Below are 14,863 nucleotides of genomic sequence, written 5' to 3' on the forward strand. Positions count from 1 at the left end.
CCGCGAACATTGTAATCGATTGTGCGGATTGTAAACCGGTGAGTTGGTCTGAAGGGTTCGACACGGTCTAGGAAATTCCGAATGCTGGGTCAAGGCTTTCCACCTGACATCGTAAGGAGACCCTTAGTGTACATCTACGCATCGCCACACATTGCTTTGGGAACCCAGTTCTAAGTGTTTCAGAATTATTGCTGTTCAGATTGCAAAACAGTACCTTTAATCCAATTTTCAACTTGCATGCTAGCTCTTATACTATTTCCTGAATGTAAAATAAAAAAATGAACATATTTTCTATATCACTGTAAAGAAACAGTCTGCTGTAAGCATAGGTCTTACCATTTTTTCCCAGATATTGACATTTAAGAAAACTATATATTTCCCTTTGTAGTTCAAATGCATTACATTACTTTTACTAATAATGTTCGTATTTTGAAATTCGCTAATTATAAAAGGATATGTCCTGCAAAGCCCCACGGAAGAAGTGGATGACAAAATCGTCTATAAACCATTGAGCTGTGCTTCAAACAAATAAAAATCAATCGGTATCGATCCACTGCGAATATTACATTTTGGAACGTTGTTTGAAAGGAGTTTAAACTAGGTAAAGATCAGTTGTAACTGATTAATCCCCGCATCTCTCATTTTAATGAATGTTGTGTGACGGTAAGTGAGAGATAAACGGATTTATGTGACACAGTAGAGAGTGCTGCGAACTATTACGATTACCAAAGTAGCATTGGTGTTATTTATTGCTTATTTTATGTGCCTTAGGCCATTTTATTCAGTTGCATTATCTGTTCTAAATGATTCGCAGATGTGTTGGAACCTTGCAACACTTTTGTGCAAGTTCTGTTGTTGAGAAAGAAACGCATATCCCCAATTCCCCGAGTGAAGTGGGCGGCTGTTGATCTGCGGCGCATTTCATTAAGAAGTTAAGAGGGAAAGCAAACTCATAATGAACAAAAACACTGCTCAGCACATTCTTGGCTCCCTTCCTGACTGAAAACTGTAACTTATGTAATTATGCTGCTCAGCAGGAACATGTGTTGAAATGGCAGTGATGATTTGGACTAAAAAATGTAGTCTGAACAAAGTGGGGATGCTTCGAGTTGTGTTTACGGTAAAAAAAATGCTGTTTAACAACCTAAAATGAAAAAGCAGATGGTAAAATGTTTCTATTTTTGGGAACTTCAATATCGGTGGAACTTTGTAATGAAAGTGATCTCAACAAATAAGCAAAAAGAAAAGGCTAAGCATGTTGTACTGTGGAAATTATACACTTTTCAAACTTAATAAAAATATTTTTAAATGTCTATAGTAATTTGCAACTGTGCATTAAAAAAGTGTCTTATTCGATATGTTGTCCAATTGTAATTATTAAAGGAGTACACAATATCCATTGAAACACTTAGATAATGTCTCTATAAATACTTCGCAAGGTTTAAACTTCAATTGCAATGTTTAGGACATATTATTATGAATATTGCTGGTCTTTCTCTTTTAACTTTTCTTTTTCTATTTCCTTTCTTTTTTGTCTGTTGAGGCCAGTAGAAAAACATTTACAAAAAAATGTATTAGTAAGGCGTCTTTTATGATGGCGGGCAAAGGCACCACCGTGGTGCTGGCGGAAAATGCTTTTTTCCACATGCTAGCAGCGGACCTCACGCCCGCCATATTAGGATGGCCAAACATAGCCTATTTCCCGTCTGCAGCGGTGCGAAGCAAACCGCCATCAAAGTGTGCCCGCCACCGTGGCGGTGGGAGCCAATGGAGACTCACAGCCGTGCGGAACGACGTTACGTTCGCTGTACAAATCAGGATCCCCCAAACATACAGTCACACCACAGCGGAGAAGCTGGCCAAACAGAGACGGCGGAAGCACGACAGCGGAGTGTGAAACCAGAGTCCTTTTCCCTACCACCCGGTCACGACCGCTATGGATCCTGATCTACACATCTTCCGGTGCTGTACCTGATACATTACCTGCAACTTATGCACCGTCGCGGACGACCCCACAGGTATGCAAACACACAATCCCGCACACAACCACAACACACAACTCCAGGGCTGAAATAGGGTTCCTGTCCACACCAGACACAATGGTGGGGACAGGAACACATTCACAAGTGTACTCACACATGTCCTACCTGACACAAAAGCACATCTCTGCATCAGGGGAGGGAGACAGCCACAGCAGGTGTGGTTGTAGAGGAACACAGAAGCACACGGCAAGGGCAACCCACACACCCCAACACCACACTCATGGCAAGTAAGCTGAGTCCAAGCACAAAATGAACACACACACAGATAATGAACAATCACTCCACTGGACAGACAGCCTGCCAAGTCACACAGACATACCCCACACCGAAACACAGCCACATACACAGACCACATGCCAGCAGCAATGGAGGACAACAAATAGGAAAGCCAAAGTGAGGTGCAAACAAATTGAAGGCCTAGGAGCCAACCATCAAGCATGTGTACATCACATGCAAGAGAAGAAACATATAACATCACCCCCAGCCCAGCAAATCACACATTGCTGGCACAGTGAGTGTAGTCAAATCATAGTCACCTCAGTGCAACAACTCAGGGAGACAGCAAGGCAACCCATGTATATGCACAGGGATGAAAGGAAGGGAATGAAGTCAAACAGTGAACAGCCACACATCTGTTTCCAACCACTTGACAGGAGTATGTGAGCAGCAAAAAACACGGGGCCCATTGGAACACTCCATGACTGTCTGACACAAGTATGAACCTTCTCACATACCCCCCTCACACCTGCAGCACACAACACCAGTGTCAAACACACAGAAGGGTGCCAATAATGTCCAGTCAATACACTGACAAACAATCACACTCCCTGGGGGATCCTCAAAGAGCACACACACTGGGAAGCCTGAACCAATGTGTGCACAAAAACAACAGCCAAACACATAACTCAATAAAACCACACACACAACCACGACAAGAGCAGACATGGCCTGTGCAGCAAAACTGTGGAAAGGCAATGGGAGCACAGACACAACAGGGATACAAAACCTCCTCAGTCAAGAACAATGCAAAGACAACATACCACAACACAGACAAGAAGTGCATCAACCCAAAACAATCATGGACACACACTGGGAGAAATGGGCCTACAATGACCACAGATATACATGCCACACCACCCATAAAGTCAAAATTGTGTCATAGTGTACCACATGTATGCACATGCACAAGAATGACAAGAGACAGCTCAAATATGAGAGGAGGAAACACCAAGGATGCACCAAACACAACCACGGGAACCAGAATGGACCTAAGTAAATGTGACAGACACACAAGTAAGCACAACACACTGGCAAAACACATCTGAATAAAACACACCAACAAAGCACACACACTGGCATGCAAATAACACCACACACAGAGCACCTTTCAACTGCAAGAGACAACACAGCCCAAACACTGCACAAAGCCACATAAGACACACAACAGATGCACATGACAAGAAATCAAATAGCAGTAGTAGTAGTAGTATTACTTTATTCAATAAAATATTTATCATAAAAGTAGACAATCTTACAACCTTGGAATTCGTCAATCCATTCAGCAATCGGATTAAAAAAAAAGTAAAATACACTCAATATTAAAACGTACTATCAAATAACAAACACAGCAGCACATCAAGGGGCGCACACCAGGCAAGGACAAGGCTACATACACTCACAGTACTGCATGCACACCAAGCAGTGTGTGCACAACAAACATACCTGTTCCACACAGATATGAGTGACACACCATGAACACCCACAACAACCATCAAAACAACACACAGACAACACCACACCCACAAAGTCAAGCAGTCCTTCAGCAAACACACATACAGCTAAACCAACACCCACAGATGCACAAGTCTGGGACCCCAACGTGGATAAAACAGGATCAAATGAAACAAGCAATAGGAAATGTTGAAGTGGCATATAGTGCATGTGTCACAGTAAACCATACCCACATTGATAATGTTTTATATAGCAAGGACACTGTTAAGGCAGACAAATGGAGTAACTTCTTTTTATTCACACATAACACAGATAGGCACCAAAATTAGACAAAAGCAAGGCCAGTGGCTAGGACAAAGTGCAGTTGAGGTACATGAGATCCTGCACAGGCAAGTGGCAAACAACAGGGAACAAGACCAGTGGCCAGTGCGAAATGCAGAGTATGTCCATGAGAAGCTGCACAGGTAAGGGGCACAAATCAAGACCAGTGGCCAGACTAATGTTCAGAGTAGTTGCATGAGATTCTGCACAGGCAAGGCACAAACAGCAGGGAACAACAAGGCCAGTGGCCAGGGCAAAGTGCAGAGTATTTCCATGAGAAGCTTTACAGGTAAGCGGCACACATCAAGACCAGTGGCAGAGCATGCCAACTGCCATTTGGACATGTGTATATAGCAATCACTACCGCACTTATGTTTTGGGGATTGGTGGTGACACAGCGCTGGTGCCAGGCGGTAGCTACCGCGATTTGGGTGGTGGAGATTGCCAACCGCCATTTGGGCATGTGTATATAGCTATCACTAAAGCACTTGCTTTTTGGGTATTGGTGGTGACACACCACTGGTGCCAGGCGGTAGCTATCGTAATTCGGGTGCCATACATTCACATGACATGAGTGACCGCGATTTGTGTGGTGGAGCATACCAACTGCCATTTGGGCTTGTGTATATGGCTATCACTACAGCACTTGCATTTTGGGGATTGGTGGTGGCACACCTCTGGTGGCAGGTGATCGCTACCATGGTTTGGGTGGCGGACCTTGCCAGCCACCATTTGGGCATGTGTATATGGCTATCCCTTCCACAGTTGCATTTTGGGGATTGGTGGTGAAACACCGCGGGTGCCAGGTGGTAGCTACCGTGATTTGTGTGCCATAGATTCACATGAGTGACCAGGATTTGTGTGGAAGAGCATACTAACTTCCATGTGGGCATGTGTATATGGCTATCACTATCCCACTTGCGTTTTGGGGATTGGTGGTGACACACCGCTGGTGCCAGGTGGTAACTACTGCGATTTGGGTGGCGGAGAATTCCAGCCGCCATTTGGGCATGTGTATATGGCTATCACTACCGCACTTGCGTTTTGGGTTTGCTGGTGACACAGCATTGGTGCCAGGCGGTAGCTACCACAATTTTTGTGGCGGAGCATGCCAACCGCCATTTGGGCTTGTGTATATGGCTACCACTACCACACTTGCGTTTTGGGGATTGCTGGTGACACACCGCTGGTGCCAGGCGGTAGCTACAGTGATTTGCATGGCGGAGCATGCCAACCGCCATTTGGGCATGTGTATATGACTATCACTACTGCACTAGTGTTTTGGGGATTGCTGGTGACAAACCGCTGGTGGCAGACTGTAGCTACCGTGATTTGGGTGGCTTAGCATGGCAACCGCCATTTAGGCATGTGTTTATGGCTATCGCTACCGCACTTGCGTTTTGGGGATTGGCGGTGACACACCGCTGGTACCAGGAGGTAGCTACTGCTATTTGGGTGGCGGAGCATGCCAACCGTCATTTGGACATGTGTATACGGCTATCACTATCGCACTTGCTTTTTGGGAATTGGTGGTGACACACCGCTGGTGCCAGTAGCAATTTGGGTGGCAAAGCATGCCAACCGCCATTTGGGCATGTGTATATGGCTATCATTACTGCATTTTGTGTTTTGGGGATTGCTGGTGACACACCACAGGTGCCAGGCGGCAGCTACCACAATTTGAGTGGCAGAGCACTGTGACAGCACCTATGGACACATCATGCTTTCCCAATGGCCAATGTGCAGTTATCAACAGTGCATAGTGCCCCCATGATTAATGTCACATCATTATGCACACAATGCCTATGTAACATTTACCCCACGGCTGACTACACATGCCATGTTTGTGTATGTGATTTGGGACATTGGCATGTACTCCCTCACATGTCGCTTGTGATATTGATGGGCATGTACACAGAACAGTGTTGTGATGGACTCTCCAATAGGTACTCATGTCAATGTGTGGAAGTGCTTTGAAAATCTGAGTGATGAACAATGTGCAAATTTGACGGTCTACCTTTCTTGGCTAATGCACACACTTGTTGTTTACGCACAGCCTGTTGTGATTGTGTTGTTGGTGTGTGCCATGTTCAACTTACGCATGAATGTGTGGCAGGTACAGCAGATAGGTATGAGACAGTAGTGTAGCAGGTTCACACAAATGCTGAATGAGATACTCCCAGGCCTGTTAATGCTAGATATGGCCATATCCCTTTGTGAATTCTGATAGTCAGATGTTGTTTTGGAGGTAATTCCTGTGTGAAAGAGGAAAAGTGTACGAGTTGTGTAGCTGAATGTGTCCCGACATATAAGCTGGTCTGTGACTCAAATGTGATAACAGTCATTGTTGGTGTTGTGTCAGTCAAAACGTAACATGTTGTGCACATCTCATGGTGTATTGCATTTACATGTGTCCACTTTGACCTCACTAGGAGGAGACCAAACCTACATTATCCCTTCACAGTGCTGGCAGACACGGAGAATGATGAGGTAATCCGTAAATTCCGTTAGGATAGAGCCACCCTACAAAACCTATGTGCTTTTTTTGGAGCCCCACCTACAGCCTCGCAGGACATATCTAACTGCTTTCACCCCCCAGGTCTAAGTTGATGGTAGCCCTGCATTTTTTGCCACTGGATCATTCCAGCACATGGTGTCCAGTGCAGGTGGGATGTCGCAACCTATGTTCAGCATGTTGCTGCGTGATGTCCTGTCCACTATGATGATCTACAAGGACAGATATATCCATTTCCCTGGGGGTGGGGGGGTGAATTGGCAGCTGTGAAGGGAGATTTGTATACCCTTGGACACATCCCCCATGTTGTTGGTGCCATTGATTGCACAATTGTTGGGCTTGTTCCATCACAGGCATGTGAGCAAATCTACGGAAATCGTAAACATTTCAACTCCATAAATGTACAAGTGGTGTGCCAGGCGGATATGATCATCTTGCACGTGTGTGCCAAATTTCCAGGTTCAGCTCATGACTCATACATCATGCGTAACAGCATTGTCCCACAGCTGATGGTTAATCTGCTTCCTGAGCGTGCATGGATTGTGGGTGAGTATACATAGCCAAATAGCGTGATGTGTGTGTGACATGCTGTCCTCTGCCACAGAAACATTACAAGGTTTATCTCGGTTTCTTACACCTAGGTGACTTTGCATATCGCAACCGTCCTTGGTTGCTGAGCCCACTGCGGAATCCCAGAACACCAGCTGAAGTGCACCATAAAGATGCCCATGGGAGGACACGTCATGTGGTGGAATGTACTTTTGGTCTCCCGAAGTCACGATATGGCTGCCAAAATAGGACCGCAGGTGCACTGATGTACTCGCCCAGGAAGGTCTGTCAGATTGTGGTGGCATGCTGCATACTGCACAACCTGGCCTTTCGCAAGGAGATCCTCCTGCTCCTGGATGCTGATTAGCAGCCAAGGACCCCGCCTGCTAGCCAACCCCTGTCCAGTGACGAGGGTAGTGGAGAGGAGAAAGCTGTTGACCTGCATCTACAGCTCATCACTGCTACTTCACTTGAAGGTCAGTGATGTTGTACAACCGACCCATTGTATGATGATGTTGCTGTTGTTGTCAGGGTGTATGTGAGCTTTGTGACTGCAGCCTGTTGTTGACTCAGTGGTGGCAGACAATGTTTCTTGGACAGGGTAGTTTGGGACATCTGCAGGTTGTGCATGTTGGCACTGTTGCTAATTGTGATGTGTGCATGATTGATTGGATTGATGGCAAGTCTTATGTGATGTCTGTGATGCCATACCCAGACTAGTGACTATTGTTCTGTTGTGTTTTCCTAGGTCCCTTCAGCCTCTCCTTGCCTATATACATTTAATACTCCTGGTACTTTGCAATCATGGTGAATCTGCACATCCTGGAGTAAACACGGATGAGAAGCAACGGCATGGGTGTAAGAGTTATTTATTTACAATGGTGACAAGTGAGTGGGTTGAACATTCACATTGATGTGATTTGTGAAGCAGTGAGTTGACATTTATGATAAATGAGAGAATCGAGTAGTCACCACATTGATGTGGAGATCCAGTCCAACAGACAGATGCTATTCACAAGGTAGTGTGGGTAAGGACAGCCCAAAAGAGTCAATGAAACAGTGAAGAGTGTTGCCATTATGGCAGGCTCCATCACTAACGTTTGGCAGGTGCATTGCCACAGGATACTCCCAGGGATTTCTTGGGAAAGCCCGTTCATCGCTTGGCAGGGGAGGCCACTGCTGTAGGGCCAGTGGGGTCTGAGTACTCTCTGTTGCCGCAGGGGAGGATGTTGAACTGTCATCCTGTGGACCACCAATGGGAGGGGCAGGTGTTGTTTGTGGCACAGGCCTGTTCCTCAGTCCCGCCACTAGCTGGCCCAATATGTCCACAATTTGGCCCATGTGGGTGTCCATGAACCTCATCAGCAGGAGCAGCTCGCAGAAATCTTCTGACCGACCTGTTCATCCCTGGGCCCATTCATAGGCCCCAAGGACTCTGTTTATGTTTTCCAGGGCTTCAGGCCCAGGCCCTGGTTGTCTGTGACTGGCCCTGCCCCTTTCACCAGCCCTGCTGCCACAGACCCGTTGCCTCACTGCTATGTGCCCCCACATCTTCTCCCTGCCCTCCTCAGTTGGTGTTGTGGGGTGGTTATCCTCTGTCACAGGGAGAGTGTAGCAGACTGCATTGGTGGTGGTCGTGGAGGAAGCACAGGCCGGAACAGCAGGGGTCTGCAGAGAGGTTGTTGTTGCAGCAGATGTGGTGGGGGACGATGGGATCCTGGGACCTGTTGGACCCTGGCACACCAGATGGGCTGGCTTTGAGCTCCTCATCCAAAGAATCCCAGGAGGCGACATCCGAGAGTCAATGTTCCTGGGGGACAGGGGAGACTGTCTCTGCAGGTTGCTGGTGTTGTCCTCTGCAAACAGTTCTTGGTCACCTGTGGGTCAGATGGGAAATGGCCATTGTAGTGCACCCCGCAAGCTTTGTGTTAGCTGTGTATTATTCACTGTTTGTACATCACACAGTTGACTAATCTTCACATTGTTTGTATGTGCACTACTGTGCCTCCTGACATGATGTTAAGGTACATTCATTACTTGTCCATGGTGTGAGGTATCAATACATACCATGCATATTTTGTGATTACAGGGACATGCTGTCATGTGACGACTAGCACAAGAAATATTTTGGTGAAGCCTCTTTGTTGATTACTATGCCCAGGCAGATGTTACATCTGAGCATGAAGTTTCCATTGTGATCACATGCATACCTTTGTCATGTCATGTGCATATCTGAATTTGTACCAGCAACCCTGCTTTCTTTGTCATCATGTGGTCCTTGCTGCTCTTTCCCCATGGCACTTTCACATGGCATTCAGTGCTGTGCATGATTGTGCACAGACATTCTTCTACATGTGAATTGGTGTGTCACACTTTGGTTGATGTGACAGTTTAATGTTCTTATATGTCTACACCCTGTGAGTGGAAATAGGATTGGTGTGTATATTTGTGCAATGAGAGGGCTGGTGTTGTAATATGACACATCTCTGTTTTTGTGTGTGGTGGAGGCTTCCATCCTGCTCAGGTGTGGGTCAAGGCGGCATGGTGGGAGAAGTAGTACAGGCCTCCCACATCCAAAAAGCACTCCCAGGGAAGATGGCTACCCTACCTGTAAGTCTCTTTGTGGTGATACAATGGCTTCCAACTGCTCTTGGATGGGGGTGTGCTCCATCCTGCTCAAGGGTGGGACAGGAGGCACGTGGGAGTAGTAGTGTAGGCCTCCTACTCCCAACCAGCCCTCCCAGGGAAGATGGCTACCTACCTGTAAGTTTTGTTGTGTTAATACAATGGCTTCCAACTGCTCTTGGGTGGTGGGTGCTCCATACTGCTCAGGGGTGGGACAGGGGGCATGTGTGAGTAGTAGTGCAGGCCTTTTCACCCCCAAACAACCCTCCCAGGAAAGATGGCTACCTACCTATAAGTTTGTTTGTGGTGATACAATGGCTTCCAACTGCTCCTGGATGGGGGTGCTCCATACTGCTCAGGTGTGGGACAGCGGGTATGGTGGGAGTAGTAGGGCAGGCCTCCCACCGCCAAACAGCCCTACCAGGGAAGATGGCTATCTACCTGTTAGGTGAGGGTGAACCATACAATGGCTGCAGACTGCTTCTAAGTTGGTGTTGAGTGCTACATCCTGCTCAGGGTTGGGACAGGGGACATGGTGGGAGTAGTAGTGCAGGCCTCCCAACCACAAGCAGCCCTCCAAGGGAAGATGGCTACCCTACCTGTAAGTTTGTGGGTGGTGATACAATGGCTTCCAACTGCTCCTGGGTGGGGGGTGCTCCATACTGCTCAGGTGTGTGACAGGGGGCATGCTGGGAGTAGTAACACAGGCCTCCCACCTCAAACAGCCCTACCTGGGAAGATGGCTAACTACCTGTTAGGTGAAGGGGAAACATACAATGGCTTCAGACTGCTTCTGGGTTGATGTGAAGTGCTACATCCTGCTCAGGTGTGGGACAGGGAACATGGTGGGAGCAATAGTGCAGGTCTCCCACCACCAAACAGCCCTCCCAGGGAATATGGCTACCTAACTGTAAGTTTGTTTTTGGTGATATAATGGCTTCCAACTGCTCCTGGGTGGAGGGATGCTCCATCCTGCTCAGGGGTGGGACAGGGGGCATGTGGGAGTAGTAGTGCAGGCCTCCCACCCCAAACAGCCCTCCCAGGAAAGATGGCTACCTACCTATAAGTTTGTTTGTGGTGATACAATGGCTTTCAACTGCTCCTTGGTGGGGGGTGCTCTATACTGCTCAGGTGTGGGACAGGGGCATGGTGGGAGTAGTAGAGCAGGCCTCCCACCCCCAAACAGTCCTCCCAGGTAAGATGACTACCTACCCGTCAGGTGAGGGTGAACCATAGAATGGCTACAGACTGCTTCTAGGTTGGTGTGGAGTGCTACATCCTGCTCAGGGGTGGGACAGGGGGCATGGTGGGAGTAGTAGTGCTGGTCTACCACCCCCAAACAGCCCTCCCAGGGAAGATGGTTACCCACCTGTAAGTTTGTTTGCGGTGATACAATGGCTTCCAACTGCTCCCGGGTGGGGAGTGCTCCATCCCGCTCAAGGGTGAGAGAAGGGGCATGGTTGGAGTAGTAGTGAAGGCCTCCCATCCCTAAACAGCCCTCCCAGGGAAGATGGCTACCTACCTATTAGGTGAGAGTGAACCATACAATGGCTGCAAACCGCTTCTAGGTTGGTGTGGAGGGCTACATCGTGCTATGGGGTGGGACAGGGGACATGGTGGGAGTAGTAGTGCAGGCCTCCCACCCCCAAACAGCCCTCCCGGGGAAGATGGCTATCTACCTGTGAGTTTGTTTGTGGTGATGCAATGGCTTCCAACTGCTCCTGGGCGAGGGTGTGCTCCATCCTGCTCAGGTTTGGGACAGGCAGTGCTTAATCTGTAAAATATGAAGTGCATGTGCTCAAATGTTTGCCAGAGGCACATTATTGGCAATGGTATCATGATGATCACAGCGTTCATTAAGGGCAGCAGGAGCATGGCGGCTACGGTCTACCACACCACCAGTTAAGTTCAGTTTAAATAACTTCTTATCTCTTCAGTACTGCTTAACAACTACTGCTGTTGATAATTTTAAACTTAGTTTGTGCTGCCTGTCTCCTTCCCAATGTGAAGAATTTTTACGCTACATACCATTCAACTTAGGGGGACTGACTAAAAGAATCACAGCACAGGTCAGGTCCAGTAGTACACTTGTGCTTAACATATTTTCCTAGCAGTAGCAAAAGCATGCTTTTACCTCTGTTTCGTAAAATTGAAATATTTGTAAAAGTGTGTGCCTGCCCTGTAGAATTTTATAGCTCCAACCTCCATGATTTTACTATAATACTGTTGCTTTACCAAAGTGCCACAGAGGAACACAGAACAATCCCAAAAATAAAGCCTTCATTAAAAATTGCAAACAAAACAGGTGATGGACAGAATGTGGATCAATGTCACACATTCACCCCAGTCCAAAGATCTGGGCCCAAATCCATCGTTTTTTTGCACTCCACACCACCCTGGGTTAGACAATGGCGATATGCAAATCAGCTCTGACCCTGTGCCCCATGGGAACAGTCCAGTCCGAACTACAAAAGCCATGTCCTTCCCAGAACGGAATCAAGCATCCGAGGACCGGACCGGTTTCGAGGTAACACCTCTCATAATCCCGGCTAGCTTGACTCCAGTGGTATGGAGTGCCTGGGACCCACGTCTGAGCATCCCCAGCGCACTTATGGCAGTAATTGCAAACAAAACAGGTGATGGACAGAATGTGGATCAATGTCACACATTCACCCCAGTTCAAAGATCTGGGCCCAAATCCTTCGTTTTTTTGCACTCCACACCACCCTGGGTTAGACAATGGCGATATGCAAATCAGCTCTGACCCTGTGCCCCATGGGAACAGTCCAGTCCGAACTACAAAAGCCATGTCCTTCCCAGAACGGAATCAAGCATCCGAGGACCGGACCGGTTTCGAGGTAACACCTCTCATAATCCCGACTAGCTTGACTCCAGTGGTGTGGAGTGCCTGGGACCCACGTCTGAGCATCCCCAGCGCACTTACGGCGGTAATTGCAAACAAAACAGGTGATGGACAGAATGTGGATCAATGTCACACATTCACCCCAGGCCAAAGATCTGGGCCCAAATCCTTTGTTTTTTTGCACTCCACACCACCCTGGGTTAGACAATGGCGATATGCAAATCAGCTCTGACCCTGTGCCCCATGGGAACAGTCCAGTCCAAACTACAAAAGCCATGTCCTTCCCAGAACGGAATCAAGCATCCGAGGACCAGACCGGTTTTGAGGTAACACCTCTCATCAGCCCGGCTAGCTTGACTCCAGTGGTGTGGAGTGCCTGGGACCCACGTCTGAGCATCCCCAGCGCACTTATGGCGGTAATTGCAAACAAAACAGGTGAATGACAGAATGTGGATCAATGTCACACATTCACCCCAGTCCAAAGATCTGGGCCCAAATCCATCATTTTTTTGCACTCCACACCACCCTGGGTTAGACAATGGCGATATGCAAATCAGCTCTGACCCTGTGCCCCATGGGAACAGTCCAGTCCGAACTACAAAAGCCATGTCCTTCCCAGAACGGAATCAAGCATCCGAGGACCGGACCTGTTTCGAGGTAACACCTCTCATCAGCCCAGCTAGCTTGACTCCAGTGGTGTGGAGTGCCTGGGACCCACGTCTGAGCATCCCCAGCGCACTTATGGCGGTAATTGCAAACAAAACAGGTGATGGACAGAATGTGGATCAATGTCACACATTCACCCCAGTCCAAAGATCTGGGCCCAAATCCATCGTTTTTTTGCACTCCACACCACCCTGGGTTAGAGAATGGCGATATGCAAATCAGCTCTGACCCTGTGCCCAATGGGAACAGTCCAGTCCGAACTACAAAAGCCATGTCCTTCCCAGAACGGAATCAAGCATCCGCGGACCGGACCGGTTTCGAGGTCACGGGGAAAACGTCATGTAGCGCTAGTTGTCGGTGGTGAAAAGTTGATGTTGAATGGCCGACGGGACCCAGCAGGATGGATCACATGACTCGGTGTGTGCAGCCGGTTTGCAGGGGGCGTGGCGGTGGCAAATGCGTGCAATCTATCTAAACAAATGAAACCTGCGCACCGCGCACGCTGCCTACTGCGTGTGCAGAGCCCCAACCCCCACTGAACCGAAAGTCAAAACCAACCAGTTACCATTACCAAAGCCCAAATCATTCTCCCGGCACTCCCTCCCGACCCACCCACCTGGCCGGTAACACACTATCAACATAGATAGATAGATGATGATCCCACCATGAAATTCAAATTGAGGAAAACGAAACTAGTAGTCAACAGAGTACTGTCAGATGAGATTCATTCAGCATCATGATGAATCTCTATTCTTTTGGCAGCCTGGCTTCTCATGAATTTATGATCCTGGATGGTGCAGGCTGCGGCCGCATGTGGCGATTGCGACTCACAGTTCACTGCGATTACACTTAGACATAGTACTATACTATACACTACTATGCTAACACTGCTAATTAAAGAAGTCTGTTAAAGTAGTGTCCCGCCGGGCCCTGGACACACGTCTTACTGCAGGGCGGGTAGTCAGTCTGTGTCCAAAGTCCTGCCTTTTAAGCTGCTGCGCTGTAGTAGCTTGTTTTTTTTGTTAACAAATTGGCTGGCGGGCGGCGAGAGCTACCAGGTGCCATGCCATCTTGTCAGCGGGCTGCCGTGCGGGCGGCGAGGCCTACCACTACCAGGTGCCAACCAACTTGCCTGCGGGCTGTGGTGCGTGCAGCGTGCGTGCCTCACCTGGGTCATGGACGGACGGTGCTGTGTGTTTTGACTGCCGGGCTGTACAATCTGGCAGTGGCTACACAGTACTTGAAGGCCGTGGCCCGTGGCGTTGATTGAACCACGAGTCAAAGACGATGGCTGAGTGTTGGTGGGGTGCAGCTGTGCGGGTATGCTGGGGCGTGGCAATGCGCAATGAAATATGCGCATGTTGCCTTCCTCCTGCCGCACAGCCCCAACCCCCACAGAACTAAAAGTACAACCCAGCCCAATTCAGTGGTCCGAGTCCGACCCGCCCACCGGGCCAAGAAGTTGAGAACACTGTAGTGTGTGCTTTTAAGTGCCGGCCGGCGCCGCGGCCTTCATGACGCCATGATGCCATCCCATCAGTATGATCAGAT

This window comes from Lissotriton vulgaris, chromosome 4_1 (genome assembly GCF_964263255.1).
Source record: "Lissotriton vulgaris chromosome 4_1, aLisVul1.2, whole genome shotgun sequence".
NCBI lineage: Eukaryota > Metazoa > Chordata > Amphibia > Caudata > Salamandridae > Lissotriton > Lissotriton vulgaris.